This window comes from Cupressus sempervirens, chromosome 1 (assembly GCF_028749045.1).
Source record: "Cupressus sempervirens isolate cs-2001-9-10 chromosome 1, ASM2874904v1, whole genome shotgun sequence".
Lineage (NCBI taxonomy): Eukaryota > Viridiplantae > Streptophyta > Pinopsida > Cupressales > Cupressaceae > Cupressus > Cupressus sempervirens.
The window spans coordinates 880,488,665-880,507,483 of NC_143118.1; the positions used below are offsets into that span (position 1 = coordinate 880,488,665).

Here is an 18,819-nt window from a genome sequence, read left to right on the forward strand (position 1 = left end):
TAATTCTATTTCCTTTCTTATTGAGTTTGTAATGTTATATGTTCAAGAACAAATATCTTGAATCTATTTGCAATTACCGAGTTGTATGTTTCACGTTTGCTTGCCTTTGACTCAAGGAGTCATATAAGTGCTTGTGATTTCAGAAAAGGTTGCAGATTCAATTAAAAAGAATGTGTATGGGTTATATTGGATATTGTTGTCTAATTAATAAGGTGAATAGACTGAACATGAATGTCTTAACATATGTTATATGTTGATTGATGTTCAAGGATGCATAATTTTGGAGTATAGGGTTACCCTAATGGATAAGGCACTTGTCACTTGTAGGATCATTAAAGTTTTGCTACATATTGAACATGTTGTCTTTCCTCAATAATTCAGTCAATTTTCCCTTTTATGTTGAAAGATATTCGAAGTATAACCCGCACTTAGCTTTCCAATTTCATCATGTCCTTAGCTATTTCATGCTTGTGATCTCCTGGCTAAGCATAGAAGAATTAGGGGTTTCATCTGCTTTTATAGATCCTGAATATAGTTATTACACTGGTCACATGGTCAAATCTAAAGAGGTTCACACACCTAGGTTTTGCAGAGCCTAAAGAAGAAAAAGGGTCATGCCTTATAGTTGGCCTGGTGTCTGAATGGATGTGTTGATAATGGGAGTTAGCTGCCTCTAGATGCATCTTATTCTCATCATGGTAATTGGAAATGGGTAACATTTTCAAACACCAACAAAATGGCAACTCTGCTGGGGACAGTATTGAATCAGATTTAAGACAAACCTATATAATTTGAAAAGAAGAGATCCAATACAGCAGGAGAAGTGCATTAAAAGGTTTCAGTAGTAAGTTCTCTGATGTTCTTTTCAAGTTTTCTTACTCCAACTAATGCACCCCAGTAAGTTTTTATCCATTTGCAGTAGTATTTTTCAAGGTTGAATACAGATTGTGTTGCTAAGAGCATTCATCTTCAGTCATATCAATCGGTTGTTGTTTTCAGAATACTGTTGTAATTTAGAGTTAGAATTGGTGAAAGATGTTTTCTCTCTTTTAAATGTTGTTAAAGGTTTTGCAAAGTTTTCAAGTTGAATTTTTGATTCAGATCTGTAGTGTTATGAATCATTTTAAAAATCTTTCTCACAATAGTGAGTGGCGACTCTATCTAAAGGATCTTTGAATCATTGTAGATCAGTGATGTATAAATTATTTTTAAGAGTTTTCATGGAAATCAAGTAGATCTGGAAGTTAGATGAATTAGCAAGAAAGAAGACAGATCCAGTATAAGTTTCTGACAAATAATTCTGGAAGTGTTGTTTGCTCTGTTGTCACAAGAATTTTAATGATAAAGATGAATCACAGCTGTGATTTCATTTCTCTCTTCAATAAGATGGCGACTCTGTAAGGTTATGATCAGTGGTGTGAGGAATTCATAATAGCACCAAGCCAATCAGCAGATCAGTGGTTTCATACAACAACACTTAAGGTATTTTATACTTTCATGTAATTCACTTTTCTATGAAAGTTAGTTCTACATATGTATTCTCCATCAAGTGAAGTTTGAGCACTATGAAGAGGAGAATAGTTTTATGTTTTATACATTTCACTAGATTTGGTTTCAATTGTTGTTTTAAAGTTGTGAAGTGCATTTGAAACATTCATTTGGTAGAGGTTTGTGAAGATCTGTTGCAAATTATAAATTCTAAAAGTTTTTAATGATGAATGAGTCTTGAGTTGAAGAATGTCGAGTTTTATCTCATCTAGTATGCAGCCTGTTAGTGAAATTCCTAGATCCATCTCTACCAAGAGGTATATGCCATTGAATTTTAATGGTATCCATGGTTTCCCAAATACTGTTCCTTATAACCTCAGACAGTATTTGCCTAAGTTTGGTGGAAACCATAAAAATTCAGCCAATCATCATGTTCAGTTGTTTAGTGACTTCATTGGTGATTTTGAAATTGCTCATGAAGACATTCAGATGAAATTATTTGTTCAAACTTTAGAGGATGATGCTAGGGACTGGTTTTTGTTCCTACCAACATGTTCAATTTCATCCTGGGATGAATTAATGTCAGATTTCATGATGCAGTTCGGGGAAAGAGTAAGCATCTCTGATTATTTTGATAATTTTTTGAAAATTGAAATCAGGAATGGTGAGTTAGTTCCTGAATTTAATATCAGATTTGCAAAGACTTTGAGTGAATTCCCTGAAAGTTACAAGCTAGATGATCAAATGTGTTTAGTGGTTTATCTCGGTGCATTTGATAGGAAGATGAATTATCTGTTGAGAGATAAGGAACCTAGAACTTTGCATCAGGCATTCATGATAGCAATAGAGATTGAGAATAACATAAAATATGGCTTAACCCAGAGTCACTTCTCTAGAAATATTGGCTGGCAATATGAGGTGCAAAGCATAAGTCAATGTCATAAGGAGTGTTTGATTTCAGATCAGCAAATAAGTACTCCTGCTATTGTAAATAGTTTTGCTGAAAATTCAGAAATAAAAGCATGTGAACATGATATCTCTTTGTTGCAAAAAGGGAATGATTGCATTTGTGCTGATTTGAATGCACATGTTTATGGTATTACAACAACGAATGATAGAATTGATTCATTTGGTGAGTTATCCAGGCAAGATATAAATCCAGTCGTCCATTTTCTCGTTGATGATTCACATTGTGTTGAAAACATAATGAATTAGAAAGAGGAAAGGTATTTATCTTAGTATGAGGAGGAAGAAATCAGAAGTGATCTATCAAGTGATAATGAAGTTGCTGATCCAATATATTATCAAGAGGTATCATATGAAGCTGATGATGAGAGTCATTACTCAAGTCAAGAAGAGGATAGTGCTAGTGTGTGTTCATCTTCATGTGAATTAGATGCTGATTGGGAAGAAGAAAGTAATGATGAAAGTGAGTGCTTGTATGTCAGTAAAGGTATGAATACTTTTCTTAAATTTGAAAGTGAATTTCCATTTCAGAATTGTGTAAATTAGTTTGAGATTAAAAGTTATGAAGAAAATGTGTCTACATAATATGAAGACAAAGAGGTTATCCATAAAGACATATTACCTAATTGTGTAGAAGAGTGTCTTGCGGATGAGTGCAGTGATGATCGGTACGTGATTGATCCTGAGATTAATGTATCATCACCTTTTGGTAAGATAAATGATGATTTTCTTGCAAGACATTTGAATCACCTATATGGAGACAATGAAAGTAACTATGATCTGTATTCTACGTGCTTTGTTGATGGAGTTGATGTTGAGCCTTCATATGATTCTGATCTTTCTTCTTCATATGCTAAAAGTGTCCATGACAGTAATGTTAGAAATGGTTTTAAATTTTTCACTAATCCGTTATATGGTGAGGAGTTTGATGTTGATCAACACATCACTTTCCCTAATGTCTACAAAGGCACTTTGCATGGAATTATCAATCCTCTTTTTGAAGAACACATGGAAAATTCAGATTTATTTGAGAACGAGTTTGATGATGATACCTTGTCTTACTACTATAGGAAATTAGAATGTTTTGCTTCTAAGTTTGATAGTGAAACTAATGATTATGTTGCATCTGAGGAGATAAATGACAAGATGTTTGATGAAGTTGTTTTTGAAAATCAGTATGCACCTTGCAATAAGATTTATGATGAGCTCTTTGATGTGAAGACTAATCTATTGGCTGATTGTGAAGAACAATGTGAAGATTATGGATTAGTTTCAGATTCTGATGTGGATGACATTTGTGAGTATTAGTTAGATTGTTCATTTGATTATCATCCGGTTATACTTAAGGACACGCCTTTTCAAGGTATGTGTGATCATTTTCCCCAAGTTGAATATGAAGCCTTCATATTCGAGAATAATAGCATGCATGAGCCATTAAATGAAGAGAGTTTTCAGTTTCAATTTGATATGTTTAAGCATGTTGATCAGTATCAAGTCATAATGAGCTAATGGTTGAAGATGAAATAAGTTTTTATATGCATTATGAAAATAAGAGTGATGATTTTGTTTTTCCAAGTGATCTGTTATATAATGATAATATGATTGATGAAGCTGATAGGAGAAGAAATTTCAGTTTACCTCTTTTTGGAGGAGGGTTTTTCCCATAGGGTTTTCCCTCTTTCTTTGTTTTAGAGAGGTTGCATTTAGTTGCATTGAACTTGGGTGCCTAAAATGGCCTAGTTGCTGGGACCCATTTTGCATTTTTTGCTTTATTTTGTGAGCTTAAGGCATTCCCCTAAGTTGCACTTAAGGGGGGGTGTTAGAGTAAATAATTAATTAATTGTTAATTATTAATTCTATTTACTTAAGCTTACTTAGGGTCATGCATTTATTTAATACTTTGTATTTAATGCATGTTGAGGTTAGTTGTTGACGACATGGGAGTTTGTTCCCTTCTAGCATGTTCCACCTTTTTTTGTGGATATGTGTTGAGTTGTCATCCTTATCTTCTACCTCCTTCTAGCTTGTTCTACAAGATTCCATGAGGCCTTTATAAGCGGTCTCTCACTTATTGTAAATTCATTCTATTTTTCACATAGAAATTCTAATTTCCTATTGTGAAACACTCTTGTGTGGTTTTTTGCTTCAAGCTCTTTGCTCCCTAGGTTTCTCTTCAACAAGTTATTTGCACTGGAGGTGATCTTGGCGCATTATCGGAGTCGGATTCTCAACTCCTACACAAAGTTTCAACTATAGGTTTAAAAAAAAATTATTTAAAATTGATAATGTATGCATCAACCAAGAAAAAATATTAAAATATTAAATTTTTAAGGTTTTTGAAGTTTTCCATTTGGTTTTCATTTACATTAAAACTAGTTGATCGGCCTTGCCATATGTGATGCCCCGATTGGTCAAATTTTTGCACAGTCACCATCTAGCCAGGCACCATGTGGCACCTGCCAACATACTAACATGTCAGCACCACATGCCAACTTTTCATTCATTCTTAGATCACCATTGCCTCATCACTATACTAACCAGAACACCACGTCACCTTTGACTAGGGTAGCTAGGTGCATTACCATACACACAATCAATAGTTGCTGATTGTGCAAGTGGTAATGCATCCTTGTGAAATGTGGCACTTTATGCCACATGACACCTAGGAATCCACACTCAATTTAGGCTGCCCTTCACACATGTCATCTACTGGTTGGTCCATCTTTCCAATTCATGTTGACATCATCTTCCTTTTAACTGGCATGGTTGGTCAAAACAAATTTATAGTCAAATCTAGCTGGTCGTAGGCCCCAAATGCCAAGACTTCCCTTCAAAAGGCATATGCCTTACAGAAATTTTAATGGGATGAGTGGAAATGTATTTGAACATTATAAAATGACCCTGCCTACTTAGTGTGGGATATATTATTTTTTCATTTTTTTCTCTCTGCTCTTCCAACTGTTTCTAGTCTTTTCTACCTCTTTATTGAAGCTAGTCCTACTTAAGGCACAAAACCATCTTTGTGCCCCTACCTAGACTCTCACCAGAAGTATCCCAAGTAATAGCAAAAGATCCACCAACTTGGGATTCCAGTACATATTGCTCATCATTGGTGTGCTTGGAAGTAACAATTACTTTCTTTGCAACCAAGTAAATGGAGTAAAACCTCACATCAAACTATCCAATCATGCTCACATCGGCACCTATTTCCAGTGATTCCATAAACTCCTTTATGCTAGACCAAGCTATGGTTAGATTTAGTCATTCCAATACCACTAGTTTGTATGTATAAATATCCTTTGATTTGGGGAGCAGTCTTGGGTAGTCTTTTCATAACATGATGTGCCTTCGTTCCCCTTCATGCACAAGGCTACTAATCTTTCATCTACAAGTTTTCTTCTGCCTAATGTTTTCCCCTGCTAATGTTTTCTTCATGCTTACTTTTGAGGTGAGTGACAAAATTGAATTGTCACTTCTACTATCTCTAGCCAACCCCAAATATAGATCACAAAGGCAATCGACTAACTTGTCATACAGTGTATACATAGAGGGGAAAGCTCTTTGAACTCACACTTCCACTCACATAATAGCAAGAGATGAACCCAACCAGCCCTTTACTAATGGAAAACTCGGAGCCTTCGACCACCTTTGTAACCCATCATGCCGAGAGAAGGTGAAGAATTGTTGATGGCTGCATAATCACATGGACACCTTTCCAAATTTTATTTAATGTGGTCATCACAATTAGTAATTAGAAAAAGGAGTAGCTTGATACTGATAAATAATGCATATTGAGAAGCTTAGCAAGGGTTTCATCTTCGATACTCTTCAACACCTATTCATGTTGAATTCATAAACTTAGTTCTTAGAGGCAATTTAATTTTTCATTAGCTTCATTTTAAAACATGTGGGTCCCACACATTCATTTTCTCAGTGTGCCCTCCATTTGATTGGAAAATTGCATCTAGTTGATGGAACATTGCGCTCATTCCAAGACATTCTTTTTTCATAACACTAATGGTGCACTCTTATTGGAGCTTTCATGCCATTCTCATTGCTAAATTCAATCAGATTCAAGAAGTTCAAAAGTATGTCTAGAATGCTACTACAAGTATAAAGAAAAGTTGCCCTACACGGTTTTGAAAAGAATGCCTTAAAAGGGATGCACTGAAGTTGTAGTTATAAACCAATGCACCATTGTTTTCTTAATCCTAGTCTGATGAATCCATGTAGACATGTCAGACATCACTATCTTCCAATCACTTTAGTGAGTACACCTTTGACCTTGTTTCATATGCCTCCAACCATCAACCCTGGTATTAACTCCAAACTATTTAGAATATACTTCAAGAATTTCCTTATGATTAGCTTCATGGGAGATTTCAAAATATATACATGTTTACACAAACTTGCCTCTACTTTCACTAAAATTTGGGTAAGGTGCCTAATCCATTATCTTATACCTGGATCACTTATATTTTTATTAATGAATTTATATGAAGCAAGCAAGCACAAATTATAACTAATTCTAATCATTAGTAACTTCCCCTTTGAAACTTTCATCTATAAGAATTCCTTCAGAATCTAAAAATATTAGACATTATATTTTTTTAAGAGAAAAATGCTAACCCTTGACTTGACCATACTTTCTAACTCCCAAAATTTTATTTATCTGACAAAAATAGTAGGCCGCAAAGTGGGTTGAGACTAAATTTTTTTGAACTCAAACACCTAACCATTTAAACTAATCCATTCACCATATGGAACTAATTCTCCACAAATTTGACCATTGGAAACACTTTTACAAGTCATTTTACACCTGTCTATAAACTATCAATTACATTCTAAGAGGTCCTTTGATCAACTGTAAAAACTAACAAAAACACCTGATCGAGCTCTGAAATCAAACATATTGATTCTCTATTCAACATTCTTATAACCTGCCAAACCTTGTTTCATGAATAATTCTCAATCAAGAGATATTGAGCATCAAAGTTTCCCTCTCAAAACTACCTGCAAACAAACATGTCCACAAATAATAAATTGTGTTCTATTTTGGCTTTGAAAACAGGGTGAACAAATAGTTGGAGGCACAAAAACTGGGGCATTGGTTTACTATCATGAGGAGGGTATAAATCTGGGACTAGGGTTCATGATGAATAATTGGAAAAATTTGGTGAGTAGTCAAAGCAAGCTATTTAGAATTATAGAGCTAGGAACAATGACAGAAAAACATTTTTTGCAAATGGAAGGTACCTAGGGAAGTGTGCACATGGATTCATCAAGATTTGCCAACTGGCACACTTAAAATAATTTTTAGAGTAGAAAAAAATGGTACAATCCATTCAATCTCACCTATCACAAATTTAGAGATATGACATCATGAATAGGGGTGCCGATCAATCTACCTTTATTGACACTAGTAAAAAGTTACAAATTGCATTCAAAAACTGATAAAACAAATTTTTCATAAGCTCAAAATTGAAATATAGCAATTCTCTGACCTCTAGAGTGCAATGCAAAAGGAATTTTCTCATTTTAGTCAATTGGGTCAAAGTTATAACAAGTCAAACAAGGCCTCCTAGAATTCTAAACAATTTGCATCAGCATGACAATAATAAATAACCAATTTTGAAGGATTCAAAACCTAGTCAAACTGATTTGAAACAACTCAAAATCTAGAACATAGGTACTCTAGTATGGTCACTAAACACTCCCAAAGTGGTGAGTCATGAAATATTATTGGGTGTGAAATATTAAAATGCAAACATGACCTCCTATTTTTGTTTGACACTTGGGCAACAATGCAGATTTGGACATTGCTCAAAACAAGACTTCATGAAGTGGCTTAGAATGGAAGTTTATCTTTATAGAATGCATAGACATACTGAATGCAAGGTTTTAGAAACATTAAACACCTCTTAGGCCTCAAATGGATAGCCAGGTACAAATGCATTAAAAGGAACTTAAGGGCTTGATTTTTTGGATGGTACTCAAAATCAGGGTTTCAATTTTGAGTCCCAACAATACCCTCTCCTAGAACTCTTTGTAGAATGTTTGAACTATACTCTTGGATGATATCAACCTAGGTTTACTTCATTCCTAATGATTATAGGATTTTAGGATAGAAAGTTGTCAATTATTCCAATTATTTGATTCTACTCCCTTATTAGTCTTATTTGTTTTCCTACCCAAAAACTAGTATAAAAGGAGGCTTGGGTGCTTCATTTTTATATCTCATCTCAATAATTTCTTAATTAATTGAAGATATTTCTCTATATTGAAGATTTATACCTTTTTCATTGAAGGACATCAAGCATTCAAGCCTTTTTAAAGAATTCAAATAAGGAGTTTTCTAGAAATAGATAATACTAAGAGGGGGGTGAATCAGTATTCTACACATTTTTTCCCAAAATTGAATATTCTTAATTACTTTACAACATGCATATGAAAGTAAACCAACAATGTTAAACAATAAATAAATCCATACACAAAGAGAACTTATAGCACTAGATTTTGTTAACTAGGGAAACCTTAGCCAAGGGAAAACCCCAGTAGGGATGGTACTCACAAAATGATCCACTAAAAAAAATCTTGTTAAGGATATTGACCCTATTAGGAGAATTTGAACTACATATAGTGTCTCGGTCCTTGTTAAAAGCCTTGACCATGTTAGGATTTTATTCAACCCTATTAGGAGTTGGTAATATAATTACAAATGTATGTGAGAAGATCCCACTACCCAAACATGCATTTATACAATATAGTTCCTTTATACAAAAGAGATAGATACAAAAACCTTGTTACTACTAACTATTGTACTTTGCATATCTCTGATCTTTTATCAAAATTTGCATCACATGACCTTCACATAATTTTTCATATCATATACATAGTTCTCATTCATGCAGACAACTTTGCAAGTTATGATTTTTGACTTATAACTTTTCTTTTTATATAACTCTATGCGGTTGGCCTCAATGCTTTCATATGTTTGGCTAAATATAAAATTATCTCATGCCAATTTAGGGTTAACATCTAGGATTCTATACCTAATTAGTTAAGAAATTATTTGGTTACCAAAATAATTCCTTAACCCATAATCTTCACTTTTCTTCCACTCTCTATTATGCTTTGTTTACTACCTATACTGGTAGAACTAACATATTTAATGTCATATTGATCATACCATACTGCACACTTAGCGATATCATCATGACTATCTATACTATTTATACATAAATGTGCACATACCAAATATCTCTATAGAATTCACAATACCAAAACCTATCATTGTACTGCCAGTGGAAATGTTTAACACTTAGACAATTTTACGTCTTTGACTATAGGGTCTTCATCTGTATATTCTTCCATCTCATCCTGAGATATATGTTTTCATTAATTACAGCCCTAACTCATCCTACATAGCCTTATTGCCAACAAAGATGTCTATCAAGCATTGAAGAATACTTTGTGAGCATTTCCTCTTCAAGATGTAGTGTACTATTGGCCATCAAGGGAGGAGATCCACTTAGAAGCATTCATATTAAGATCCATGGTACCATGGTGGAATTATTGTAGATAGGTTGCAAAGTGTGGAGATATCCTACATTCCTAGTTCAAGACCTACAATACATTACATGCACATGGTCAAGCTGAATCTAGACATTTATCATGTTCTTTAGAGTCATTTAAATTTACATTTCTCATTTAGGGTTAATTTATAAACCTAGGGCTTGACCAAGGTAAGGAAAAGCCCCCATAAGAATGCCCAAACCTTTATTTTCTATGTTGATTTGTAGGTTGGGAGCAAAAAGAATTACAAATTTGGAACCTATAGTTCACAAGATTTTTAGAGTTGTCAATTTTGGAGTCATAGACTATGTCAACCGAGTTGTAGGATGTCTTTCCAAGTAAACCTATTCCTTCAGTCTCATATTTCAAAGATATTTATGGGTTTTGTTCCTCCCATTGTTTCATTCCAAGATTAGTAGATACATATTTTGACACAATTCAAATTTTTGAGTTTTGGAGCCTAAATACATCTTCCTCTATGCATTTCAAGGTGAGTCTTTCATATTTTATTTCCTTTCATATCTATATCCTTGATTTATATCTTAATTGGGTGGATTGTATTCATATAGCTTATATATTGACATATCCTAAGAAATTAGTTCAATTTCACATTATCCTATTAAGGGCATACCAGAGTGTATTTCTTTGTATTGTATTCCTTTTACAACCTAGATTTAGTATAAGCACCCATCTCCCTTTTGGTCCTACCTAATATAATTTGGCTCATAAGTGGAATCATACATGTAAATCTTCCTCTTTCCCTCACACACATATTTTGAATGGCTTAGTGCCCTATAAACTGACTGTTGGCCCTCTTTTCCTTTTGGAGTTAGATTTCTTTTTCTTTCCTTTTTCTTTTGCATTGCATATTTAGATCTAGTTTTTATACATATCTAATTCTATAATGGACATCCATAATCCCTATTCTAAGGATTTCTTGGAAAAAGAGGATAATGGTAGTCTTCTTCATGCTCTCTCTTCTACTAAAGAGTGTATGGAGAAACAAGTTCTTAATTTAAAGTTAATTTTTCTCAATCATCATATAAACCTCTCATAAACCTTAAGGGTTTTCCTCTCATAACTCTTAAAGGGGAACCTATAAATTCTAACAATTTTCATGTGGTGTCTCACACAAGTATCGTACAAGAAATAATCCTCAACTTTCTACTTTTGTTCTACTTTATCAACCTATTCTCCCCCTTCCACCTTGTCTTTTTCAAAACATTGGGTTGGATTATCATTTTTTATTGTAGTTATATAATAACCCTACCAATATTTCTCTTTGGGAACTTCTTCAAACATTTTCAACATACTATGAAGCCTTGAAAAAACATTTATCTACTCCTACTCCATCTCCTAATAAAGATAACATCAATGTCTTTTTACAATTCATGAATAATACATCAAACCCACCTTAATTTTTTTTTACTCATAAAGGCTTACATCCTAAAGATATTTAAGTTCCCTATGATGCTCTTATGGTAGCTATCCTAGTCAATAATAACCTTATCCATTAAACTCTATTTGATAATGGATATGGGCTTAATGTTTTTAGTTTGGATATACTTAAACAAATTAATATTTATCATTCACATATCACACATAACATTAATACTATTTTTGGCTTTGATAACATTTCTAAGAAAACTTTAGGCACAATCACTCTACCTATCAAAGTAGGTCTAGTTACTTTGAATACTCAAATTTATGTTATGCCTAGACCTCTTAATTACAATCTTCTTTTGGGTAGACCTTCATTACATGCTATGCATACAGTTCCCTCAACTCTTCATAAAAAATTCAAGTTTATCTACAATAATATGAAGTACACTCTTTGTTGGCGCTAAAAATTGCATGGTCAATTGTGAGCATCATTGAGAAAATTGAGCCCTATAAATGCTTTTTGATGAATTTGTACCCGGTTGTACGATTGATTCTTGTGATGTGTTTAATGCTTCTAGCACCTTCCATTCAGTGTGTCTAAGCATTCCATGAAGTTAAACTGAGATTCCAAGCCATTTTGTGAAGTCCAATTTTAAGCGAAGTCAAAATCTGCATTTTCTCCCAAGTGTCAAACAATGACAGGAGGCCTTGTTTGCATCTGAATATCTCACACCTAGAAATGTTTCATGACTTTCCACTTTGGAAGTGTCTATTTTCCATACTAGAGAATGTATGTTTCATATTTTGATTTGTTTCAAGTTTGTTTGACTACATTTTGAATCCCTCAAAGTTGGTTAGTTATTGTTTCATGCTTTTGTGTAATTGTGCAAATTTTTTGGAAGCCTTGTTTGATGTGTTATAACTTTTGACCAGTTGATCCAAATGATAAAATTCCTTTTGTGTTGCATTGTAGATGTCAGAAAATTGTTATCTTTCAAGTTTTAGCTTATGAAAAATCCATTTGATCAGTTTTCATATGTGATTCCAAATGTAATTTCTATCTCTTTACTGGTGTCAGCATTTGCAAATTGTTTGGTACCCCTATTTGAGACATTATAACTTGAGATCTATGATTGATGAGATCAAATGGATTGTATTTATATGTAGTACATTGAAAATAATCCAAGTGTGTCAATTTGCAAGTCATGACGAATCCGTTTGCAAACTTTTCTAGGTCAATTCCATTTGCAAAAATCACTTTTCTGCCATTGTTTCAGTCTGCAATTTTCAAGTAGCCCACTTTGACTGATTTCCTTTTGTGTCATGTTATTTCTCATGAGCCCAGATCACAAATCCATAATATCCTCATGACAGAGAACCAATGCCCCTGTTTTCATTTTTCCAAGTGTCAGTTTGCCAAATCTGAACCCAATTTATTATTTTCTGACATGTTTCCTTGCAAGAAGTTATGAAAGGTCAAATTTGACAGCAAATATATTTTGACCTTAAATTCATCATGAGACGAGATTTGACATGGTACAAGTATGCAAAAAAATATTCTATGTACCAAATTTTAGAGCTCAGTTAGGTGTTTGAATCGATTTTTAAAGCTAGTTGACAGGCCCTATTAGTAGAAAATCACAGTTTGCATAATGTGGGTAAATAAGTTCTGAATGATTCTTTGAGTTCTTGACTCTAATTATAATCAATATCAAAGTTTCAATGGATCAGTTTAGAATATCAATTGTCCATAAATGAATTTTTTTTAGTTGGACCCATCTTGGAGATCAACTGATACTATCAGACTGATATAATGTGTGCAATTTGGAGATTTGAAAAGGATATTGTGATGATCCGAATTGTTACAAATTTTCACCACATTTAAAATCCTAACAACTAGAAGTCATGTAATAGTAGCTATGTTGTTTTTTCAAAATAATGTTGAGTATGGTTGAAGTTGTATACCATTAGGACCTAGATACAAAGTCAGAATTTATGACCCACATGTAGAAGACTGTGTTGCAATTTCTTGTTTCATTTACCAAACCAATCAAGTGGATTAGTTTTATTCAAGAGCTTCCTTCTTAGAAGCACCAAGAATCCAGAGTGGGACTTGGAAATGAAAGAAGGTACAAAAGGAATCAATAACTCTTCTTGAGAACACTTGTAAGGTAATAGGCTAACTTATTTGAAGAGAGCACTAACATAGAATGGGTCAATCGAGGTACCATTTGTTGATGCAAATTCCATTGAAATCAAAACCCATTATTTTCTATTTCATGGACTTAAGAAAAATAATAGCAACAAATAAAACCCATATATCTAGAGTTAGATAGAGATTCAATATGGGTCAAAAATGAAGAATGTAAATTTGGTATAGTTGAGACTCCCAAGTATTTTATCACTTCTTCATAGGGCGGTCGGTTGAAAATATTTAAAAATGACACATCAATTATCTTCCTTATTATGTGGCCAATTGATATGAATAAGACTTCATGAATTTGGGTGGGTTTGCATTGAAGATAAGTTCTTAAAATAAGGAGTTTCTTTTAAAATCTATCTAAAGTGCATTGATGATAAGAAGTGGATATTTGTGTCTAATATATATTAGATTAGATGGGCTTGCCAACAATATAAAAACATTTGCATGGACAAAATTTTTTAGAGAAGGGTAGACCACATGTAAAAGGGGGAGAAGCCACTGGTTGAAGAGGTAAGGAGCAGCTAAAATAGAGGAGCTTCCAATGTTAAAAAGAAGACGCTAAGGCAGAGTACCCCTGCAGTAGAAAGCAAGGAAGAGGCGACATGAGACTAAGACTAAACAACATATTTGTATCATGCAAGTAAAAGAAGAAGATCAATTTTGGAGAGGGCCAGTGATAGGGGACTTGAAGCCACCAAGGTGTGCGGGGAGATGGCATAGTCAAACAAAGGGGAACTCCACACATTAAAAAAAACACAGAGTCCAAACCGCCCAACATTAAAAACAAGTCCCACACACATTTTTCATGGAGCAACTGACATGTTAGAAAGCTACTAGTTACAAAACATGTGCTTGGTGAGAAGAGACAAGTAACAACATTGCAAGATAATTTGCCAGTCAAAGCATAGAGGCTCATGCAGTGAGAGTAGCCTGTATGGTAGATTTTAAAAAATCATCCATGCAATTAATAGAAAGGCAACAATACATAAAGGAAATTGACCACACTAAAAAAAGTGGTCAACGCCCATGCATAGAAAATATAAAACCTATTCATGATGAAATAGCTCCATTTTCATTGCAGGGGAGCATCCATAGAAGCAAGAATATATAAAGCACCCTATTCATGCATTGAAAACAAGGAAAGCCCATGTTAATAAAAAAAACTTCACATACAAAGGGAGGTAATGGAATTAAAGGGAGAACTTGCATGTTTTTAAAAAGGAAACACTTCATGCATTTCACAAGCCTCCCACACATCACATGAGCAGCCCACGCATTCAGAAGAGAAAACATCTAGGCAAGGAGCAGGCATCAATGAAAAAAGAGAGCACCAAACAAAGGGTTTAATGCCCCAGTAAGACAAGGGAGCAACCCACTCTAGCATCAGATAGAAAGACTTAGTGCATTCTATGGGAGTTGGCCAAAGCTCATGTGTGATCCAATGATTTCGGTTATCACCAGCTAGTTAGTCATTGGCTTAGAACACATGTGGTGGTAGAGCCTTTCATCATTTCCACTCATAGAAATCTAAGAAAACTACATCCTCTTCACAAGTTACTTGCCCCTCACTTTTGCAACACCATTCACATCAATCGTGCAGCTTGTGAAAGCCTGATTAATGTAGATGGTGTCATCAAGAGATGTTTCATCGTAGGCAAGTTCACAATGGAAGTCTCTTTCAAAGCATACATCAACTGGAAATTGAATGAGCAAGGTCCGCTAGCTGATCTAAAAAGAAGGGGCATTGCTAGAGACAAAAAAGTAGGTGGAGTGGAGCTGGTGATCAAAGATTATCCATATGCAATGGATGGGCTTGAAATATGGGATGCCTTGAAATCATGGGTGTTTGATTACTTATCACTTTATTATAGTTATGATGGGAGTGTGGAGAGTGATGAAGAATTGAGAGTGTGGTGGAAAGAGATAATAGAAGTTGGGAATGGGGACAAGAAGTTGCAGAGTATAGCAGAGGATGTAGCTGGGTGGTACAAGATGAAGAGCTCAGAAGGAAGTCCATGCCATGCGTAGGATAAATAATTAAAAAAAATTATCCCACATTGGGGATACAGGGAGTTTTTGTTCTCCTTAAATGAAAAAGTGCTCAATTAGATTGTTGTCTTTGAGACACAGGCTTTTGAAAAGCCAAAGCTTGCATAGGTGGGCCCGTGGTTGGCCAAAGACTGGTAAATTTTTTAACTAGCATGTATTCCAAGATTGATGATGACATTACCAATAACAACTGCTTTGAAAAAGTCAAAAAATCTAGCTAGTCACTATGTCACTAGCTGGAAAATCCAAGAAATTTCGGCAAGCGACATAGTGACTAGCTAGAAAATTCAAGAAATTGATGAGAGACAAAAGATGGTCATGGGTCCCACTTTTAATGAATCAAGTAGCACCAAGTGGCAATCAGGAAGTGATGTGAGTTTCAATGATGCACCAGATCGTGCCATGTGGTAGATCGGAGGGTTCTCTCTATGTCGCTAAGAGGAAGTTGCTCACCCATGAGTATAGAGAGATAGCGAGTATGATGTGGCATTTAGATGGTGTGATGACATGGTGATGACAAAGATGAATGAGGTGATGCCACATGGTACCAGCTGTATAGGTATGAACTAATCAGAATGTGCCATGTGTCAAGAGTGGTCAAACTCGGATTGATCTAGATAGAGAATGGTGAGAAATTTTTGAAATTTTCAATTTTAAGATTTTAACTTTTTTCTCAAAATCACATGTACGTCATTTAATTAAAATCTTAGACTTTTAATATAGTTGAAACTATGTAAGAGGTTTTAAATTTTGCAAAAATCTTATGCAAACTTGTGAATGGGACTTGAACTTCAGAAGGGCATAACTGGGGCAACTTTTAACCAAAATAGATGCTCCAATATACCACCAGAACTAGGAGAACCTGAATTTTCCAAATATGAAGTTAATTTGTGCACAAGTCTTCACTAGTTTGTGTTATCAACCAATTTTTGTTTCTTAGGGTATTGTCAACAGAACAGGAAAATTTGATCATTAATCATTAGAGTTTGTTAGAGGGTGGATTTGATGACTTTTTGGAGCTTGAATGTGGTAAAAATAAGCTTGAAAGATTATATTGCACTCTAAAGGTCATATTCAACTAATTTTTCACTTTTACCATGAGTTCAGCTTTAGCATCAGAAATTAGTTATGATGGTGGATCAAATATCTGAGATATGTCTACCTTGTAGGGGCAAAATGATAGGATTTGATTCACAAGTTATAGAGAAAAGGTAGAGAGAGGCTTTTTCATCTTCTTGGGAAGGAATTCTGAGTGGACACTTGTCATTTCTTGATCAGATCCGAGATTTTCTTCTTCCTATATCTATCTTTTTCTTTCTCTTTTTATTGGTTCCAGTTTTTGGAGAAAAAACCACTCACTATTGTGATAACAGGTTTTGGTTCCAATTTTTGATGTGTTCCCATAATTGTGACACCATTTTTTTAAGCATAATTCTCTCATGTGAACAATAGTAGAAAGGAATATACAGATAGTTCAAATCTATTAGGTGTTTTCATGTTTTCATTTCATGCATTTGGTTGTATTGTTTCAAGGAAATTAATACAAAGAGCAGAGGAATTTTATTAGTTTCATTCTAGTTCTTGTCTCTAGTCTCAGTGAATTTTCAATGTTTTATGATCTTTGAACAAAGTGCTTAGATCATAGTTGCAATCCCTTAAGGCTCTATGTTGTTTTATTGGTTCTTATCACTCAAGGAGTTACATAAATTCTTCAGGGAATCAACAGGGTTGCAAGTTTATTGAGAAGGATATCATGTAAGAATGAGATTTAGATTGAACATGGATGTCGATTTACAAGATGAATGATAGATCGTATATTTGAAGATGCAAATAAGTCTCAGATATCCATATGTGTGTTTTTTATTAATAGATTTTCCCAATGGTTAAGGCATTGATCAGTTTACAGGATCACTAGGTCTTACTGCTACATATCTAAGGTTTTGCTAAATTCAACCTTATTAATCAAATGTTCTTTCCCTTTCATGTTGAAGGACTTAAAGGATTAACCCTCACTCAACTTATGAGATTCATAGATTTGCATTTAGCTACTATATGTCTATGTTATTGCATGAGTTATTAGGAGATATAAGGGGTTTTCATCTACTTAATAAATTTAGGGATATGTTTTTGCATTGGTACAATATCAAGTGAATCTAAGGTCTACCCGCCTAGGTTTAGTAGAGCCTAAAGTAGAAGAAGGTTCAAGCCTTATAGTTGGCCTATTGCCAAAAATGGCATTTAGAAAATGGGAGTTAGCTGCCCCTAGATATGTCATTTTCTCAGTGGGATAATTGAAAACCCTCTACTATTTTCAAACACCAAACAAAATGGTGACTCTGTTGGGGAACAAGGTTCTAAATGCCTAAATTATGGAGCTAGAAACTCTGATGTATTTTGCATATTTAGTTTTGTATGCAAAGTTTTGTGACCCCCAGTTAGGCTTTATTCATGGATATCAGTATGTTGTGAAATTGGTTAAAATTTGTGTTCTATGACTATTATGAGTCTATCTTCAATTAGTTCAGTCTTTGCAAGTGTTATTCAGAAAGTTCAGAGTCAAGAATTGATTTATAAAGTGTAGTTTCTTTTCAAGATGTTAATGATCTGCAAGTTGCTCCTACATTGAAGGTTTGGTTTATATTTTTCAAGTGACAAATTATGTTTTATTTCTCACAAAGTGTGAGTGGCGACTCTCAAATCTCTGTGCCAGTTTGTTCCTAGTTGATTTCATTGCAAAATTTCTAAGGGCTTTCAGTTGTATGGGTAGATCATAAGCTGTTGATGGTCTCTTGGAAAGGAATTTTAAATTCTTGATAAAGTTGTTAATTGTTGTTTGCAATTTTTTGTTATAAGAAAGTGAAGTGTAAAAGTGAATCATAGTAATGATTATTTCATTCCTCTTGTAAAGAGGCGGCGGCTCTACAAATTTTTGACTAGTGGTGTGAAAGAATTTCAGTTTTGCACCTATACCAAATCAGCGGATCGAAGTTTGTATCAACACTTGAGGTATTTTGGTTTTCATGTTTTCTTTTCATGGAAGTCAAATGTTAGAATCAGTGCCTCTATTTAGTGATTTTCAACACTAGAAAGAAGAGGTAAAAAAATTTCTTTATAATGGAGTTAGATCTCAGATCTATGATTAGTTTGCCAAATTC

The 18,819-nt window shown here is 34.2% G+C and overlaps 1 pseudogene; it reads left to right on the top strand.

Moving 5' to 3' along the window:
• Positions 1 to 15,280: 15,280 nt before the first annotated feature.
• The window catches only part of LOC149580641 (uncharacterized), a 31,099-nt pseudogene continuing 27,560 nt past the window's right edge, over positions 15,281 to 18,819 (top strand).